The sequence below is a fragment of the Dendropsophus ebraccatus genome, chromosome 13 (assembly GCF_027789765.1).
Source record: "Dendropsophus ebraccatus isolate aDenEbr1 chromosome 13, aDenEbr1.pat, whole genome shotgun sequence".
Taxonomy (NCBI): Eukaryota; Metazoa; Chordata; class Amphibia; order Anura; family Hylidae; genus Dendropsophus; species Dendropsophus ebraccatus.
Genome location: NC_091466.1, coordinates 50,977,908 through 50,997,859, shown reverse-complemented (window position 1 = coordinate 50,997,859; position 19,952 = coordinate 50,977,908). Strand labels below are relative to the sequence as shown.

At 44.5% G+C, this 19,952-nt stretch overlaps 2 protein-coding genes and 1 long non-coding RNA gene across 6 annotated transcripts in view; 2 read left to right on the top strand and 1 right to left on the bottom strand.

Annotated features, from left to right (window-relative positions):
• The window catches only part of ACTR10 (actin related protein 10), a 464,033-nt gene that overhangs the window by 151,598 nt on the left and 292,483 nt on the right, over positions 1–19,952 (bottom strand). The gene's annotated exons all lie outside the window — the stretch shown is intronic.
• The window catches only part of LOC138771230 (major centromere autoantigen B-like), a 139,671-nt gene that overhangs the window by 3,846 nt on the left and 115,873 nt on the right, over positions 1–19,952 (top strand). The window lies entirely within an intron of this gene.
• Positions 11,965–13,527, top strand: LOC138771331 (uncharacterized). Its single transcript, XR_011359600.1, has 4 exons — positions 11,965–12,018; positions 12,355–12,387; positions 12,665–12,712; positions 13,081–13,527. It is a non-coding gene; the product is annotated as an uncharacterized lncRNA (long non-coding RNA).

The window sequence follows — 19,952 nt, the reverse complement described above, 5'->3', positions numbered from 1 at the left end:
AGTAGCTGTAGGGCTGGCAGTAGTGGTAGCTGTAGGGCTGGGGATAGTAGTAGCAGTAGGACTTGCAGTAATAGCAGCAGTAGGGCTGGGGGAATTAGTAGCTGTATGGCTGGGGATAGTGGTAGCTTTAGGGCTGGGGGTAGTGGCAGCAGTAGGGCTGGGGGTAGTGGTAGCTGAAGGAGTGGGGTAGTAGTAGCTATACAGCTGGGGGTAGTAGTAGCTATAGAGCTGGGGGCAGTAGTAGCTGTAGGGCTGGGTGTCCAATGTGATAGAGACAATGATTGGCACTATCGCCTATAGAGATCAGTCCAATATGTGCAAAATTGAGTTCATAAAAGTACCAGCAGAGTGTTCTCTCCCCCCTTACTTCATATATAGAAAAAATAAGATGTGCAGGGCACTCACCGTAAAACTTGACTTTTATTTAAACCATGTTAAAAATCCATTTCACGGGATAAAGACGGCAGGAACGCCAGCACCATGCGGCAGCGTGACAGCTGTTTCGAGTACGTCAGTATGCTTCTCCAGACGCCTGGTGCTAGCATTCCTGCCGTGATTATCCCTTGTAATGGATTTTTAACATGGATTAAATAAAAGTAAAGTAGCTTTAGGGTGCAGGGTAGGAGGATGTAGATAGTAGTGAGCACCTTTTACGGTTCTATGGTGAGTGCCATGCACATCTTTTTACGGTGAGTTCCCTGCACATCTTCTTTTCTATATATGAAGAACCTGTACTTGTTACTATTTTGGGGAGCTAGGGGTAGTAGTAGCTGTAGGGCTGAGAGTAATAGCAGCAGTAGGACTTAGGGAAGTAGTAGCTGTACGGCTGGGGATAGTAGTAGCAGTAGGGCTGGATGTAGTAGTAGCAGTAGGGCTAGAAGTAGTAATAGCAGTAGGGCTAGAGGTAGTAGTAGCAGAAGGGCTGGGGGTAGTAGTAGCAGTAGGGCTAGAGGTAGTAGTAGCAGAAGGGCTGGAGGTAGTAGTAGCAGTAGGGCTGGGGGTAGTAGAAGCAGTAGGGCTAGAAGTAGTAATAGCAGTAGGGCTAGAGGTAATAGTAGCAGTAGGGCTGGGGTTAGTAGTAGCAGTAGGGCTTCGGGTAGTAGTAGCAGTAAGGGTGGGGTAGTAGTAGCTATAAGGCTCGGGGTAGTACTAGATGTAGGGCTTGGGGTAGTAGTAGCAGCAGTAAGGCTGGGGGGAGAAGTAGCTGTAGGGCTCGGGGTAGTAGTAGCAGTAGGGCTGGGGGTAGTGGCAGCAGTAGGGCTGGGGGGAGTGGCAGTAGTAGGGCTGGGGGTAATTTTAGCAAAAGGGCTGGGAGAGGTAGTTTTACAGGCAGCTGTGTTGGAGGAGGGGCAGGGAGCAGCGCAGGGTCCGTAACTGCTCTCTGGTGGCCTCTGTGTGTCTCTCCTGCTTCTTCCACTGATCTTCTTCCTCAGAGTCTGCCTGCTGCGGGGGGATCTTCTGTGTTAAATGCTGCAGCGCTCTCCCTGCTGGGCCGGAGTCTGGTTATGAGTGAGGTTGGCAGCGGGGGGAGGAAAGTGCTGGATGCGATATGCGGGGTAGGTGCAGACAGTCTAGATCTTTTTTTCGCCAAAATAACATCATGCAGTAATTTTTGTTTTTTGGATACTTTTTGGAAATCCACCCTAAGGCCATGTTCACACATGGCATGAACATCAGCCGTTATTTGACACAGCCGGTGTTTAATGTTTCAAACAACAACCCATGTCTCAGATGTTCACAAGGCCAATACTGTAGTATCGGGCAGGTGAACATCTCTTCATTTTAATTTGAATGCGGGCACATTTGGGTGTGCTCATAGTCCTTTACATTGTGCAGCCGCTGTTTACTGAATAGCGGCCGCACAAAATAGACCCGTTAATTATTTTTTGTAGACGCAGACAACCACGGCCGTAGTGTATACATAACAGCAGTGATTCCATACAGTGTAATGTAATTGTACACTGTCAATAATACACATAGTAGCAACATAGTAGCTGCAAACAATGTATGAAAGCAAATGCAACATCAACCAATAAACAAGCAGGTGTGAACAGGATGGGATGCACGCCAGTGTAGATAGGTACAGGAGCTATTAACCCTGTTAAGCCCTGAGCATGGTGCACCAATCTACCCTTCCTCACTGAGGGAACCATCGGAGTAGACGCCTTCATAATGGCGGCTCCTGCCCTGTGCTATCCCTACTCCCACACCCTACGCTTACCCCAGTGGCGGATTAAATGTACCCAGGACCCCGGGCTGTCCACCCAACCTGCCCCCCCCCCCCCCCCCCCGGGGTCAATCCACCCACATTATACTCCGCTACTGCCCCCCCCCCCCGCTGTCCCCGATAATCACTGCCTGCCTCCCCTCCCTGCTGGCCCCAATAAACATAATGTTTGGTCCCTTGCTGCTCCCAGTAAGCTTTGTCCACCCCACCTCCACTGCCCCCAATAAACATACTGCCACCTGGTTTCAGGAGAGGAGGGCGCTGATCTTATAGGGGAGGTCACAGCCGCACAGAGGAGGTCAGGAGAGGAGGGTGCTAATCCTATAGGAGAGGTCCCAGCAGCACAGAGGATGTCAGGAGAGGAGGGTGCTGATCTATAGGAGAGGTCCCAGCAGCACAGAGGATGTCAGGAGAGGAGGGCGCTGATCTAATAGGGGAGGGTCACAGCAGCACAAAGGATGTCAGGAGAGGAGGGCGCTGATCTAATAGGGGAGGGTCACAGCAGCACAGAGGATATCAGTAGAGGAGGGTGCTAATCCTATAGGAGATGGTCCCCCTCTCCCCCCCCTTAAAGATGGTCACCCTCTTCCCTCCTTATAGATGGTCCCCCTCTTCCCCTCCTTATAGATGGTACCCCTCTTCCCCCCCTTATAGATGGTCCCCCTCTCCCCCCCTTATAGATGGTCACCCTCTTCCCTCCTTATAGATGGTCCCCCTCTTTACCCCCTCCTTATAGGTGGTACCCCTCTTCCCCCCTTATAGATGGTCCCCCTCATCCCCCCCTTATAGATGGTCCCCCTCTCCCCCCTTATATCCTTATAGATGGTCCCCCTCTTTCCCCCCTTATAGATGGTTCCCCTCTTCCCCCCCTTATAGATGTTACCCCTCTTTCCCCCCCCCTCTTATACATGGTCCCCCCTCTTCCCCCCTCTTCTTATAGATGGTCCCCCTCTCCCCCCCCCCTTATAGATAGTCCCCCTCTTATAGATGGTCCCCCTCTCCCCCCCCTTATAGATGGTCCCCCTCTTTCCCCCCCTCTTATAGATGGTCCCCCTCTTTCCCCCCCCTCTTATAGATGGTCCCCCTCTTTCCCCCCCCCCCCTCTTATAAATGGTCCCCCTCCCCCCCCCCTTATAGATGGTCCCCATCTTCCCCCCCCCCTTATAGATGGTCCCCCTTTCCCCCCCCTTATAGATGGTCCCCCTCTTCCCCCCCCTCTTATAGATGGTCCCCCTCTTCCCCCCCCCTCTTATAGATGGTCCCCCTCGTCCCCCCCCTTATAGATGGTCCCCCTCTTTTCCCCCCCTCTTATAGATGGTCCCCCCTCCCCCTCCGTGCAGGCAGATTTAAAAAAAAAACAAAAAAAACCACACCTTACAACCCGTTCCCCCGTCGAGCCTCTCCGTCTGTCCCCGGCTAATGTGCGGCTGCCAAGGTGTCCCATCCTGTCCCCGGCAGCGCGCGCATCACAGAGCTCCCCGTGCGCCGGAAGTCACAGCAGCAGGTGCACGGGGAGCTCTCTGATGTGCGCGCTGCCGGGGGATAGGACGGGACACCTCCGGCAGCCGCACATCAGCCGGGGACAGTAAGAGCAGGACTCTTGCGGTCACAAGAGCCTGCAGTGGCGAGGGGGGGCCAGGCCGCAGCGGCATTATAATGTGGGCGGCGTGGCATGGGCCCCCAGGAGCCTCGGGCCCCGGACGGCCGCCCAAACTGCCCACATTATAATCCGCCATTGGCTTACCCTTATGCTGCTCCCTACGCAGCATTTCATGTACAAAGGACTCGTCAGGGGAGGATGATGATCCCGGGTATAGCACTGCATCGGGGTTCAGTACAGTGTGCGTCTGGCTTCAATAAACGTGGCACATCACAGCAGTGGCCGGAGTGCCTGGAGGACGCTAATAGCCTAATCTGTTGCTGTGTGACACCGATACAGTGCTATACCCGGGATCATCATCATCCCCTGACGAGTGCTTTGTACATGAAATGCTGCGTAGGGAGCAGCATAAGGGTAAGCGTAGGGTCTGGGAGTAGGGATAGCACGGGGCAGGAGCCGCCATTATAAGGGCGTCTACTCTGATAATTCCCTGAGTGAGCAGGGGTAGATTGGTGCACCATGCTAAGGGCGTAACAGGGTTAATAGCTGCTGGCGTGCATCCCATTGTGTTCACACCTGCTTGTTTATTGGTTGATCTTGCATTTGCTATCATACATTGTTTGCAGCTACTATGTTGCCTCTATGTGTATTATCGCACCTAACTGAGTGATGCATGATGATACTATGGCCTATCTGTATATAGTTTTTGTGGTTTGGTTTTGCTGTGGAGGTGAGCACACACTGTTCTTGATTAGTTTTTTATCTATATTTTAAAAAAGTTATATATTACCAATAATACAATGTTTTCTCCTGGTATACTATAAAGTCAGGTCGGCCTATTTGTCTGTATATATGTGAAGATTAGGGAAATAAATGACTGAGTACATATAAAATACAATTTTATAGCTGTGCAAATGGTCATCAGCAAACACACATGCTTCCCTTGTATTCTCTCTCTATTACCTATCTGACTGTGTCTGCAGCTCTGTACCTGGTATGGACCTGACAGATTCTCTGGAAAGCTGAGCTATGATTGGTTGCTGTGGGCAGCTGTCACCAGTTTCAGTTTTAGGCTATGTTCACACAATGTATTTTTTATGACAAGACAACCACTGTTTTAACTGTGTGTGAACATAACCTTCCACAGTTTGATAAATCTGGGTCATAGCTGCCCCCATCCATAAACAGTGCCACTATTGTCCTCAGTTTTTCTGTGGTACTGCGGCACATTTACTAGTGATGTGAATAAAACTGAGTTGTAATACCACATAAAACCTGAGGATACGCATGGCGCTGTTCTTAAAAAAAATCAGCAGTATTTTTCTAATTCTGGATAAGCCACATAACCCCCTACGTCTTGCACTGACAACTGGATAAAAGCTTACACTGATTTGTTGGATCATTGTCCTCATTTTTCACCTACAACGCCCCCACCCCCCACAAAAGTGATAAGTAAATACACAAATTATACCAGAAATAGATTATGCAGCATATATGAGAGTTTTATATCTAACAACGTGACACAAATATGACGGTATATTACCCCCAATGTGTAATGGATGGGGATTTTAATACAATTATCTGAAATCACTGATCACTGATCTACCTTCATTATATTCATCTGTGGCGCAGGTTTTGGGAGTTTCTACTTTTTATTGATATGCCTCCATTTTAATGGCAGCCATATTGGATCAAGGGCAAATTTTTCCAATGCAAAGGTGATCACGTAGCACATAAAAAAGGCAAACCAAGGAAAACATACCAAAGATATTGTTCGGGAACCGAGGTATTACTGCATGTCTGGAACATGGCTGCCATCTTGGAAGCCACGATCAAGATGGTCATGTAGTACATTAAATATGACTACAATTGTCTCAGAAATCGATTGGTACAACCATATCTGCAATATCTCTTGTGGTTTGAAAGGTATCAACACAGAGGGAGAACTTTATCAAGGCTGTGGCCGGGGCGTATGCCAGGGAGAAGGCGCAGATTTGCTTCTCCCAGGCGTATGCCTGCCATATCCCCCCGCTCGTCTGATGGGCGGTTAGGAAGGGCAGCGAGTTTGGGAGGAGGCATGGTTTTTACATATAGCGGTGCGTAGTCGCAGCCAATGATTTTAGATCAGGATCAAAAGACAAGATCATCAGTGATCAACATTGTCATCGCCTGATCATTTTCTTTATTAAAAGGAGAAATAGTCTAAATCGTTGTTCCCCGCAGCGGAGGCATAGAGAGATGCAAGAGCGGGCGGCTATTTGAACTTGGCGCGCTGCCTATGCTTCTTCCTGCTGCGGGAACAGCTCCTCCGGCCCCTGGACCTGTCCCCAGGCTGCCGCCTACACTTCTGGAGTCCCCACCGACCCCTGCTAGGTGGTTCGGACACTGGCGACATTCCCCAAGCTGCTACAGCTGCCTCTTGCCGCCACAAGGCTCTTCTCCACCAGTCTCCCCGATGTCCTGATACCCAGGCCGCCCACCACCCTTCTTGAGCCCCATGCCCGCTCTCTGGTCCGGCAGCTGTCTGGTGGAGCATACACTGGCCGCAGCTTCACTTCGACAGGACTCACCTCCACTGGCCTTCCTTGGACCTCTCACCAAGCTCCTGCCATCCTCCTCCAATGCCTGCTGTGGTGCCAAAATCAAGTAGCGACACCAAAATTAAACAGAGATAGCTATTGCCTCTCTCTCTGCCTCTGTTGCAGGGGAACAGGGGATTACCCCTCAGGGTAATCCCCACTCTAAACAGGTGTTCCCCGCAGCCAAGGCAAAGAGAGAGAGGCAGTAGCGCTGGCTACTTGGTGGTGCTACTTGAATTTGGAACCGCAGCGGGCATTGGAGGAGGACGGCAGGTGCCTGGTGACAGGTCCCAGGAGGTCGGTGGAGGTGAACCCTGTAGGGGAGAAGCAGCAGTCGTGGCCAGTGTATGCTATGCCAGACCAACGCCAGATGGGGCTCAAGAAGGGTGGCGGGCGGCCTGGGGACAGGTACTGGGAGGTAAGGCAGACTGGCAGAGGAGAGCCCCGCGGCGTGGAGGGGCAGCTGCAATCAGCTGATGACAATAATCATGGACTGATTGTTTCTTTTGGTCCTAACCTAAAAACATTGACCGGCGACTGCACATTGCTACGTGTTATAATGATGCACGGCCGACGGCTGATGAATGTGTAAAGAAAATAATATGCTTTATTATTTTACACTTTTAGGCCATGTTCACACATTGTACGAACAATGGCCATTGTTGCATTGAAAACAGCATTGAAGTCAATGAGAACGGCAGGATATAATTGAGATATCAATTATTTCTATGGCCATAGCAGACAACAAGCACATAGCTCAGATGTACACGGACGTTTCATGCTCATCAATATACCAATGTCCTCTGCTTACTCTCTATATTTCCTATTTCAGGCTGCACAGGATGACGTCGAGGGTGAGTTTTACCTCTTTATAACATCACCTTCATAGATATCATGTCTAACATCTCATCACATATATCACACCAGTCCCCTACCCCATTGCTGTGAAACATTGTGAAAGTTACATCATGAGGTTTAAAGACATATTGAAAACTAACACTTTTCTATTTTTTTTTCTTCAGATGGAGGATCGGATTCCAGGTTAGTAAATCTTTACTGAAAATGTAACTTGTGTGACCCTATAATTCCTCCCCTATAGACACCGATCAGCGCCAGGATGCCTCTGTATAAACTTTCTTATTGATAAAGTTCTGCCAGAAAACTAATGTCTGTAATGTGTGTTAGGTTTTCACTATCTTCTCTATTCTATCCCTAACAGCAGCGAGGAAGACCCCGAGGAGGAGGAGATGGAGGTTTCGGAGTAAGTATCTCATAGTAAAATATAATAATATAATAGTTATATCAGTCACAAAGACTTGTTTACTATTCAAAGTTTTTTTTTTAATGGAATAGTTCAGCAAAAAAGTGCCAGAAATTTGTATTTTACTTCTATTAAAAAAAAAGCTCCAGTACATATCAGCTGTTGTATGCCCTGCAGGAGGTGGTGTATTCTTTCCAGTCTGACACATTGCTCTCTGATGCCACCTCTATCTGTGACAGGAACTGTCCAGAGAAGCAGCAAATCCCCATAGAAAACCTCTCCTGCTCACCAGACTGGAAAGAATACACCACTTCATGCTGGACATACAGCAGCTGATAAGTACTGGAAGACTTGAGATTTTTAATGGAAGTAAATTACAAATCTCTGGCACCAGTTTATTTGAAAGAAAAAAAATGTTTGCTGAACTACCCCTTTAATTCCACATTATTTGCTTTTTTTTTACCAAACTTTGTAGCATTTAGTTTAAATGTAAAACTAAAAATGTAAAACTTGTGTGACCCTATAATTCCTCCCCTATAGACACCGATAAGCGCCAGGATGCCTCTATATAAACTGTCTTCTTATTGATAAAGTTCTGCCAGAAAACTGCTGCCTGTAATGTGTGTTAGGTTCTCACTATCTTCTCTATTCTATCACTAACAGGAGCGATGAAGGCCCCGAGGAGGAGGAGGAAGAGGATTCAGAGTAAGTATCTCATAGTAAAATATAATAATATAATCGTTATATCAGTCACAAAGACATGTTTGCAGGGTGGTCTCGTCTTAAAGGGAACCAATCAGTACAATTGGGCTGATATGGTTCCCTGGAGCACTGTATACAGCTCCTGAGCAGCCTGGGCAAGTACCGGCCGTGGCTGCAGCAGAAGCTGTATATCGGAGAAAAAGAGGTTTTACTACTAGAGCGCGCAGCAGGCAGAGACAGGGAGGTAGTCATCTGGGTACCCATATCTGGTCACCGCTGTCTGCCTGTCAGCGTGCTCGGCAGAATGATTGACAGGGAGAGAGGCCAGTAACAACAAGCCTACAAAAATTAGTGTTCTTTTAAGTTATTAGTTTTTTTTTTTAAAGGATTAGTAATTTACTTCAATTAAATAAACTCTTCAAGTAGGTATCAGCTGCTGTATGTCCTGCAGGAAGTGGTGTATTCTTTCCTGTCTGACACAGTGCTCTCTGATACCACCTCTGTCTGGGACGGGAACTGTCCAGAGAAGCAGCAAATCCCCATAGAAAACCTCACCAGCTTTACAGACTGGAAAGAATACCACTTCCTGCAGGACATACAGCGGCTGATAAGTAATGGAAGATTTGAGATTTTTTAATGGAAGTAAATTACAAATCTCTGGCACCAGCTGATTTGAAAGAAACATTTTTGATTGCTTTTGCTTGCGTTTTTTCTAGAAAACTTTGCAGCATTTTCTTTAAATGTAAAATTAAAACATAAAACTTGTGTGACCCTATAATTCTTCCCCTATAGACACCGATCATGGCGAGAATGCCTAAACTGTCTTCTTATTGATGAAGTTCTCCTAGAAAACTGATGTGTCTGATGTGTGTTAGGTTTTCACTATCTTCTCTATTCTATTCCTAACAGGGATGAAAAGATCAGGGAGGAGTTCGAGAACTGGGTGTAAGTATCTTATAGTAATATATGTGACAGTAATATTATAGTTACATCAGTCACAAAGACATGTTTGTAGGGGGTCTCGTCTAAAACCAACAAGCCTCTGCTCCACGCTCCCTGGTGCTTCTGCCTGCTCCTCGGTATCTTCCTGACAGCAGCAGCAGCAGAAGCCAGGAAGATACCGGGCAGCGAGCAGAAGCACCGGGGAGTGTGGAACGGTATGTATATACTTTGCTGTTTTACACTAAAGGCAAAGACTGCATGGACATCGCCAAAGATATACACAGGCCTTGCTGCACGATTATTGAGGCGTGTAATAGGCTCAGTAAATGAGTGATGATCTAAGTCTCCTCTATCTTCATGACTGATGCCTTTAAGACACTTACTCAGGAACACAGAAGGGACGCCGAGCAACGTCACCTTGGATATGTTAAAAAATGTCCATTGGTTTAATATAAGAAAAGTAAGAAGACTTTTTTATAGGTGCACTCACATATTGTACGTTAAACATAGATTAACCAAGATTTCACGCAAATTTTTCAAATATTCGAACCCAAATACCAAGTGCTAAGAGCGCTTTTATAGTCAGACCATCTATTTTAATAAATCTGGGCAGTGGATTTCTAATTTACCAGTTTCCATAAAATCTCCCTCAATATGCAGCACTTGGAGGACTGACTAATATTTCCTTTATAATATGCAATTTTTTTTGTCATGTAATAGGTGGAAGATGAAGGTCATGGATGCGCCATGGATGTTCAGGTAATAACACTACACCAAAAAACAGCAATGACATCAAATAAATCATTTTTATCATAGTTTGTTTTTGTTTGTTTTTTACTTGCTTCACCCCATAAAAGAATAGAATAAAAAGCGATCAAATGTGGCTTAGAATGCACACAAAAAAAAAAAAAAAAGTTTTTCACACAAAAATATGTTAGCACCCCAAGTCCTCTGTAAATTGATATGAGGCCTACATAATATCCTAAATAAAAGGGGGACCCCTAAATCCACTTGGTGCTCCTTGGTGTCTAAGACCTATGTGTCAGACATGTGGAGCCCTAGAGACGCTATTAAGAGATTTCTCAAACTTCAGAATCAGGGAATAAATATGGAGTTGCAGTTCTCTGCCAACACCGGCTGCTATGTTACAGAAAGAAAAACTATTAAAATAGAAAATGAGAAAAGACAAATAAAAATTTTAAATTAATTTTGGCACAAGTTGATTTGATTTTTATTTCCTCAGGGGGGGGTGCAGGTTTAGGTTTAGAAAAAGGGTGGTTTCAAAATATTTTTAAAATTTTAATAGAAATATGGAAAACTGCAACTAAATGTATTAGTTCTTAAATGTTCTAAACAAAATAAAAGATTGATCAATAAATTTTGCCAACATAAGGTAACTATTCTGTAAATTATCGATATTAATTAATTTATCAGGCAAGTAGAGAATTTCAACTAAAATCTTATGTGTTCTAGAAATTTTAGAACTTTTATTTACAATAAAAAAAATAATTGCCACTAACATAACACTTGATGTGTCATGGAACATAATGTCAGAATCACTTAGATGCAAAAAAGTTACTGCCATAAAAAGTTATTCATGTCAAATTTTAAAAATAGGGGAACGTTGTTAGGGAGACAACTGGCAGTGACGACAAGGGGTTAATAAATATCATTAGTGGAATTCATGTTCTTATTGAGACGTCACAATAAATAGCATTTTCTAAAAGTTTCAAATGGGGCAAAGTAACAATCATCCTAACTAAACCTATGTTCTCTGTTACAGGAAGGGCCGGTTTCCACTACGCACCTGGCACCCTAACCTGCAGACCATCATGTAAGTATGAAGAAGAGATAAAATCATCTACATTATGTGGGATAACAATATGAGTCCATGGAGATCAGAGTTCCTCACCCAAAACTCTGTGTAGTCACATATCCCCAAAAACTGTATATATTTATAAATATAAGCTGGTTTATATTCTATATTCAGTGAAGTTGACGAAGACGCGGATGAGGACGAGGCGGCGGACATCCCCAGGTGAGTGCTCAAAGCTTATAGTGTTGTAAATACATGTTTATTTTTTCAATCATCCAGTATAGAGAGAGGAGCTGCGGGAGGACAGGATAGGGGGCGCTCTAGTTAGACATAGCATCATATTTTTCAATTTATTTTAACAGCATTTATTCACATTGTAAACTGCTGACACTGTGAGATAGCCATTAGGGTCCGCATACACTTCATACTTTAGTTGGTCGTACCCGACATATATAGTACTACTATGGTCAATGCATACAGCAATGTACAGCTCCACCCATTACCTTTGCAATCACTTTCTTTACAATAAACTATATAATCTGTAATATAATGATATATTTATTTATGACATGGTTTACATTCTATACACAGAGAAGAGGAAGAAGAGGACGAAGTGACCACCGAGGAGATCCCCAGGTAATGAAACAAAGCTTAGAGTATTGTGAATACATGTTGTTTTTTTTTGTCCGTTCCCGACATATATAGTACTATCATGGTAACTGCATACAGCATTGTACAGCTCACTCCATTACCTTTGCAATCACTTTCTTTACAATAAACCATATAATGTGTGATATAATAATACATTTATATATGAGATGGTTTACATTCTATACACAGAGAAGAAGAGCAGGACGAGGAGGAAGAGGCGACGACCGAGGAGATCCCCAGGTAATGAAACAAAACTGATAACATTGTGAATACAAGAAACTGTTATTTACCATCATGTATAGAGAGGACAGGGGGCGCTCTATTTGGAGGTGGGATCTAATTTCTATTGTGGGTAATGGTGAATATTATATTACTGCAGGAGTGAATAGAGCTGGTAATAAATGCTGGAAGGATAGAACTAGACCTGACTATAATACATGTAGCTGCAGGAGTTGATGGCCCAGCTATAAGAATACATTTCCTTTATATTGTTTCTATATAATGTGCTCAGCAATTCTGGTTTCCTTACACTAACCATTGATTTCCCTCCATTTCTTGGTCATTTCTCCTCGGCAGAAGCAGCAGCAGAAGGAGATCCATCTTATCCAGGTAAATATATGGGATGATACACTTACATGATAACACACCTCTATAGCTGCACTGTATATCCTCATGTCCTCACTATATATTATATTATCAGTCACATATAATAACCATGAAAGGCCTCATGTACATAATACAGACATACAAGTTACATGGTGCCGCCTGTATCACACCCACTAGGATAGCACTGAGTCCCCTCTCTCCAGTGTAATGTCTATTCCCCATCACTGCTGACGGGTCTGATCTCAGGAAAGTCATGCTGGTTTTTCTCTTTCCCTTATAGACTGCGGGCGCTGTTCTGCTGCTGCTGCGCCACCACGGAGGAGTAAAGGTGAGTAACCAAAATCCCATCACACCTCAGATCACTTTTATCCTGACTGTATTTTCATATGGAGCCCGTCTCTCTCTCTCTCTCTCTCTCTCTCTCTCTCTCTCTCTCTCTCTCTCTCTATATATATATATATATATATATATATATATATATATATATGTATATATATATATATATATATATATATATATATAGATAGATCTCTCTCTATATATATATTTATAGTCGCTCCATATGAAAATACAGTCAGGATAAATATATATATATATATATATATATATATATATATATATGTAACCTGTGATTATTAACAATGTTCATCATATCTTTATTCTGTTAACACATGGCTTGTTATATATCCTATCTAGATAACACCGCGCCGCCAGTGTGAGGAGAAGACACCCGACCATCTGGAGCTGTCTGGAGGAGGAGGCGTCCGGAACATCAAGGGGTAAATGAGGCGCCAGTAAGAACAGGAGGAAACATTTACCTCACATGGGGGGAGGAGGTGCCCCCATTTTCCATCAGAAATAGGAGGAATACACTCTAAGAACACCTAGAGTGTCTGGAGGAGGTGCCCTTAAAGGGGTTATCCAGGTAACTAAAAAGGCATTTCCTCCCTCGCCGCCATCTCACTTCTGGTTTGGTCTCCTCACACACCAACACCTTCTTACCTGGCAAAACGGAGGCGGCCTGAGACAGTGGGCCAGGTACTTTGTTGTGACTGTCGCATGCGGGTGGAACCAGTGGCGGTCAATGTACAAACAATGTTGCCTATGTCATCACAGCATTGTGCGTACATTGACCACTGCTGGCGGTGAGTTTCACCCACATGTGGTGATCACACCATAGTACCTGATCTACTCTCTCAGACCTTTGCCAGGTCAGAAGATGTTGGAATGAGATGAGTCCGAACTGGAAGTGAGATGCTGGTAATGGTGGAAAGGAAATATCTTTTCAGCTCCCCAGATAACCCCTTTTTAACATCAGGAGGCAAATTAGGGCCCATAACATCAGGAGGATTTATTTGCCTCATACAGGGGGAAGGAGGAGCCCCCATTACCATCAACACTAGGAGGAATACACTCTTTTAACACCTAGAGGGTCTGGAGGAGGTGCCCTTAAAGGGGTTATCCAGGTAACTAAAAAGGCATTTCCTCCCTCGCCGCCATCTCACTTCTGGTTTGGTCTCCTCACACACCAACACCTTCTTACCTGGCAAAACGGAGGCGGCCTGAGACAGTGGGCCAGGTACTCTGTTGTGACTGTCGCATGCGGGTGGAACCAGTGGCGGTCAATGTACAAACAATGTTGCCTATGTCATCACAGCATTGTGCGTACATTGACCACTGCTGGCGGTGAGTTTCACCCACATGTGGTGATCACACCATAGTACCTGATCTACTGTCTCAGACCTTTGCCAGGTCAGAAGATGTTGGAATGAGATGAGTCCGAACTGGAAGTGAGATGCTGGTAATGGTGGAAAGGAAATATCTTTTCAGCTCCCCAGATAACCCCTTTTTAACATCAGGAGGCAAATTAGGGCCCATAACATCAGGAGGATTTATTTGCCTCATACAGGGGGAAGGAGGAGCCCCCATTACCATCAACACTAGGAGGAATACACTCTTTTAACACCTAGAGGGTCTGGAGGAGGTGCCCTTACAGGGGTTATCCAGGTAACTAAAAAGGCATTTCCTCCCTCGCCGCCATCTCACTTCTGGTTTGGTCTCCTCTCACACCAGCACCTTCTTACCTGGCAAAACGGAGGCGGCCTGAGACAGTGGGCCAGGTACTTTGTTGTGATTGTCGCATGCGGGTGGAACCAGTGGCGGTCAATGTACAAACACTGTTGCCAATGTCATCACATCATTGTGCGTACATTGACCACTGCTGGCGGTGAGTTGCACCCGCATGTGGTGATCACACCATAGTACCTGATCTACTGTCTCAGACCTTTGCCAGGTCAGAAGATGTTGGAGTGAGATGTGATCGAACTGGAAGTGAGATGCTGGTAATGGTGGAAAGGAAATACCTTTTCAGCTCTCTAGATAACCCTTTTTAACATCAAGAGGCAAATTAGGGCCCATAACATCAGGAGGATTTATTTGCCTCATACGGGGGAAGGAGGAGCCCCCATTACCATCAACACTAGGAGGAATACACTCTTTTAACAGCTAGAGGGTCTGGAGGAGGTGCCCTTAAAGGGGTTATCCAGGTAACTAAAAAGGCATTTCCTCCCTCGCCGCCATCTCACTTCTGGTTTGGTCTCCTCTCACACCAGCACCTTCTTACCTGGCAAAACGGAGGCGGCCTGAGACAGTGGGCCAGGTACTTTGTTGTGATTGTCGCATGCGGGTGGAACCAGTGGCGGTCAATGTACAAACACTGTTGCCAATGTCATCACAGCATTGTGCGTACATTGACCACTGCTGGCGGTGAGTTGCACCCGCATGTGGTGATCACACCATAGTACCTGATCTACTGTCTCAGACCTTTGCCAGGTCAGAAGATGTTGGGATGAGAGGTGATAGAACTGGAAGTGAGATGCTGGTAATGGTGGAAAGGAAATGCCTTTTCAGCTCCCCAGATAACCCATTTTAACATCAGGAGGCAAATTAGGGCCCATAACATCAGGAGGATTTATTTGCCTCATATGGGGGAGGAGAAGCCCCCCTTTAAGATCAGTAACTAGAGGAAGAGACTCCCTTAACACCTAGAGTGAGAGACAAGAGTCTACAGGAGGCAGCAGTAACATCTAGAAGCAAGTGAGGTGAATTTATCATCAAGATTCATTGGTGTCAGATGGGTCAAGAGTGATAAAGCTACTCACCCATCTATGCTGTCAGTGGTAGAGTTGGTATTAGCACCTGATCAACCTAAACCAGTGATGGAGCCCCCTTCTTCAGGTTGTGCTGCCCTTATCTGATTCTGAAACTATGTTTAATTAGTGTTACCCTCTAAGCCCAGAGGAGGGGCAACTCTCCAGCCATGGCTCCCTCGAGGTTTCCCCCACAGGGGGTTTTTCCTCGCCTGAGTGCTGGAGGGTGACTCTTTGTGAGTCGGGGGTCTTTTTTGGTGTCATATAATTTAAAATAAAATTATGATCATTTGACACCTAATTACAATGTGTCATGTCTTTATTTTGCTGCTTTGGTGTCACTTATTTTGCTTTGGACTTGTATATTTATCACATATTGCAAAGTCAGAAAACCACACTTCTGCCCACCAAAGAAACACCTCCATTATTTTATTTCATCAGGATCAGGACTTAGAGACCATTCACTTTAATACCCTTGTGGACAGTGCCCCATGGAGGAGACTGTTTAAGACACATGACACCTTTATCTGTATGTGTGTATGTACGTTACATAGTATTAATTCAACTGTTAGTTAACACTAATTATAGCAGCCAATGCAGGCCTACAGGAAGCGTAACCCTACTTTCCCAGGTGACTGAAAATCCAAAATTGCCTATGTGGGCAGGAGGGATTTTTAATAGTCAGTCGAGTCAACTAGGACATAGATAATGGGTTCCAAGTCTTACGGAGCTATACACACTCTAGACAGTAGATAAATTCTCTGAATCTACAGGAAAAGTTTAACTGGACTGAACTTAAAAGGGAAAACACATGAAAACGAAAAAGCAAGGCAGGCAGGGGTGCAGGAACTTAATAAACTGAGCTGTGCCCTGTCTTTTATTTTCTCCTGGAATCCAAGCATGTCAAGTACCTGGAACTTCCAGCTGCAACCTGACGGCTAGGCTGAGCGGTGTCCTTCCCCAGTCACTGACTGGCTTCAGGGGCAATTGCTCAGCCAGGCACATGACATTGTAACTGGAAGAGCTGCAAGAACCCAGCGGCTGTTAGATGGACCCAGGGACCCTAGGGTGGACCAGGGTAAGTATAGTTGGTTTATTATGTTTCCGCAACTCCCCACCCCTCGGTTTATTTTAATGTCCTGGGACTTCACCTTTAATGAATGGGTCTGGATGACACCCTTCAGTGTTGTCTGCGGGCGGGAGATAGCCCGGTACCTGTCTGCGAGTAGGAAGAGGTAAGGTTCTTCATGTGGACAAGTGTAATGGAGGCGGAGGCAGAGCCAGCGCTGTGGTAGGGCTGCCGGATTCACCGTATGGGAATCATGGGCTAAAACAGGGCAAAGTTTGTTAATGCAGAAGCTCTGTGTGCCATCACACACAACACAGTGTCAGCGCATCATGTACGATGGTGCCTGTAGCTGAGAGAAACATTAGTGGATGGTATCAGCTGGACTATTAAACAAATAGGTATCGGCTAAATACAAAGCAATATTTCCGGGCAGCGGTGCATCATGGGTTGTCAGCACCCAGGGCAAGGCAATGTATTGTGCTCAGAAAAAAAAGGAAAAAAAAAAAAGGAAAAAAATTGGTCAGCTCTCCTGGAACACTGTTCACACTGGGCAGGAGCACGTTGCCATGGCTGAAATTGCAAACACACAAAAACACAGAAAAATGCAACAGCTCACCGCAACAGCAAGATACAGACCCACCATAGATATGAAAATAATTAAAAGCAGCCCCCCCAACTGCCCAAAAAATTCCCACAAAAATAATGAGTCTCTTGGTCACTATTTGCAAACAGCGTAAACTGCCTCACCACGATAAGGTGGACTCATATCGAGGCAGACCCTACACTGTATGTACACTATGGCCTCTCCATGGCGTTTAATACGCCTATGCTCTGGGCATGCAAGAATGTATTGTGCTCCCCAACTTGGGCCTGTAACAATGCAGACAGTGTGAGCATTAAGCATTTTTGCAAAAAACGGATGAAAAAAACGGATGCAATTGTGTGCATCCATTTTAATCCGTTTTTCATTGACTTCCATTATATATATAAAAAAACCCAGAATCCTTTTTTTTAACGGACACAAAAATGAAGTTAACAGATCCGTTTTTTTTTTTTTTAAATGAAAGTCAATAGAAAAACGTTTCAAAACGGGTGCACACAAATGCATTCGTTTTGGGGTTTTTTTGCAAAAAAATGGATGAAAATAACTGATTGCAAAAACGTAGTGTGAACCCAAACTTATTACATTCCTGTGGACCCTCAAAATAGTGAATGATCTAACATCTAGAAGTTGATTAAAAAGTAAATCTCCATAGTCTGAATATTATAAACTAAGACTGTGGTCATATCTAAGGTCCCTAGTTTTAATTACCATTACAATCGCACTATTAATACATATCAATAAAAGTTACGTTTTAACCAGGGCTGTGGGGTCGGTTAGACGCAGCTCCGACTCTACGTCCTTCATAAATGGCCAATCAGACGCCAGGAGAGTTATTTATCACACTGGTGTAAAGTAGAACTGGCTCAACAGCTTCTTTCTAATGTCCTACATGATCCTGGGCCGATTTCTGAGGGAATAGGGCAAAGATATAATGCAGATTCTCCTGTGTGCAGTGAACTACCCACTTTGCCAGTCAGTGACTACAGCTGTGTCCCGCCTCACTCACTGATTGGCTCAGTGGGTATTTCAGAGTGGGGCCGTAACATCACAGGTTTGGGAGCCTGACGGGGACCATGAGCTGTGACACTGCACTGTGGGGGCATGGGGGTGGGTCAATAGGACTTCTTTATTATGATCTCATAATGTATGTGAGAAAGGATTTTTCTGGTTTTAATAAATAAGGGGCTTAGATTGATAGAACATAACACATATTAATGAGGAACATTTATAAAATTAACATGAAAATTCAATTATAACATTTTTAAAGATTTTTTTTTAAAGCTGGAGTCGGAGACGGGACATTTAACCCCTTAGGGACCAAGCCTATTTGGACCTTAATGACCAGGCTCATTTTTCAAAATCTGACCTGTCTCACTTTATGCGCTTATAGCTCAGTGATGCTTTAACATACAATTTTGTCACATATGGCACTTTGTGTTAGTGGCAAAATTTGGTCACTATCTTGCGTGTTTTTTGTGAAAAATATAAAGATATCATGAAACATTTGCACTTTACAAACTTTGAAATTCTCTACTTCTAAAAAAAAGAAAGTCGTATGACATAAACTAGTTACTAGGTCACATTATCAATATGTCCTCTTTATTCTGGCTTCATTTCGTAAACATATTTTACTTTTTTAGGGTGTTACGGGGCTTAGAAATGTATCAGCAAATTATCACATTTTCATGAAATTTCCAAAACTGATTTTTTTAGGGACCAGTTCTTTTTTTAAGTTGATTTAGGAGGCTTGTATACTGGAAACCCCCATTTTGGAAACAAGACACCTTAGCTAGGCTGGGTTCACACTATGTATATTTGAGGCTGTATTTGTGAGGCTGTATAGCAACCAAAACCAGGAGTGGATTGAAAACACAGAAAGGCTCTGTTCACATAATGTTGTAATTGAGTGGATGGTCGTCATTTAATGGCAAATTTTTGCTGTTATTTTAAAACAACGGCTGTTATATTGAAATAATGGCAGTTATTTACCGTTATATGACGGCCATCCACTCAATTTCAACATTGTGTGAACAGAGCCTTTCTGTGTTTTCAATCCACTCCTGGTTTTGGTTGCTATGAGGACCTGACTTGAGGACCAAATACTGCCTGAAGTATACAGTGTGTGAACCCAGCCTAAAGAATTAATCTAGGGGTATAATGAGCATTTTAACCCTACAGGGGCTGGAGGAAAGTATTCACAATTAGGCCGGAAAAAAACGGAAAATAAAAATTTTCAAATAATATGTTTGTTCAGATTAAAGTATCTCATTTTTACAAGCAACAGGTGAGAAAAAGTACCCCAAAACTTGTAACGAAGGTTCTCCTGAGTACAATGGTACCCCATATGTGGGTGTAAACCACTGTATGGGCACACAGCGGGGCTCAGAAGGGAAGGAGCGCCAATTAGCATTTTCTGTGCAGATTTTGCTGTACAAGTTTTCAGTCGCCAGGTGAAGGTGCCAGCGAAGTGAACCCCCCTCAAAAGTCACCCCATTTTGGAAAGTACACCCCTCAAAGAATACATCTTGGTGAGCGGTGAGCATTTTGACCCCACAGGTATTAGAGAAAAGTATTCAAAATTAGACAGTAAAAATGAAAAACTTGAATTTCTCCAATAATATTTTTGTTTAGTTTGAAATTTCTCAATTTCACAAGGAACAGGAGACAAAAGGCACCCAGGTTCTCCCGAGTAGAAAGGTACCCCAAATGTGGGCATAAACCACTGTATGGGCACACAGCAGGGCTC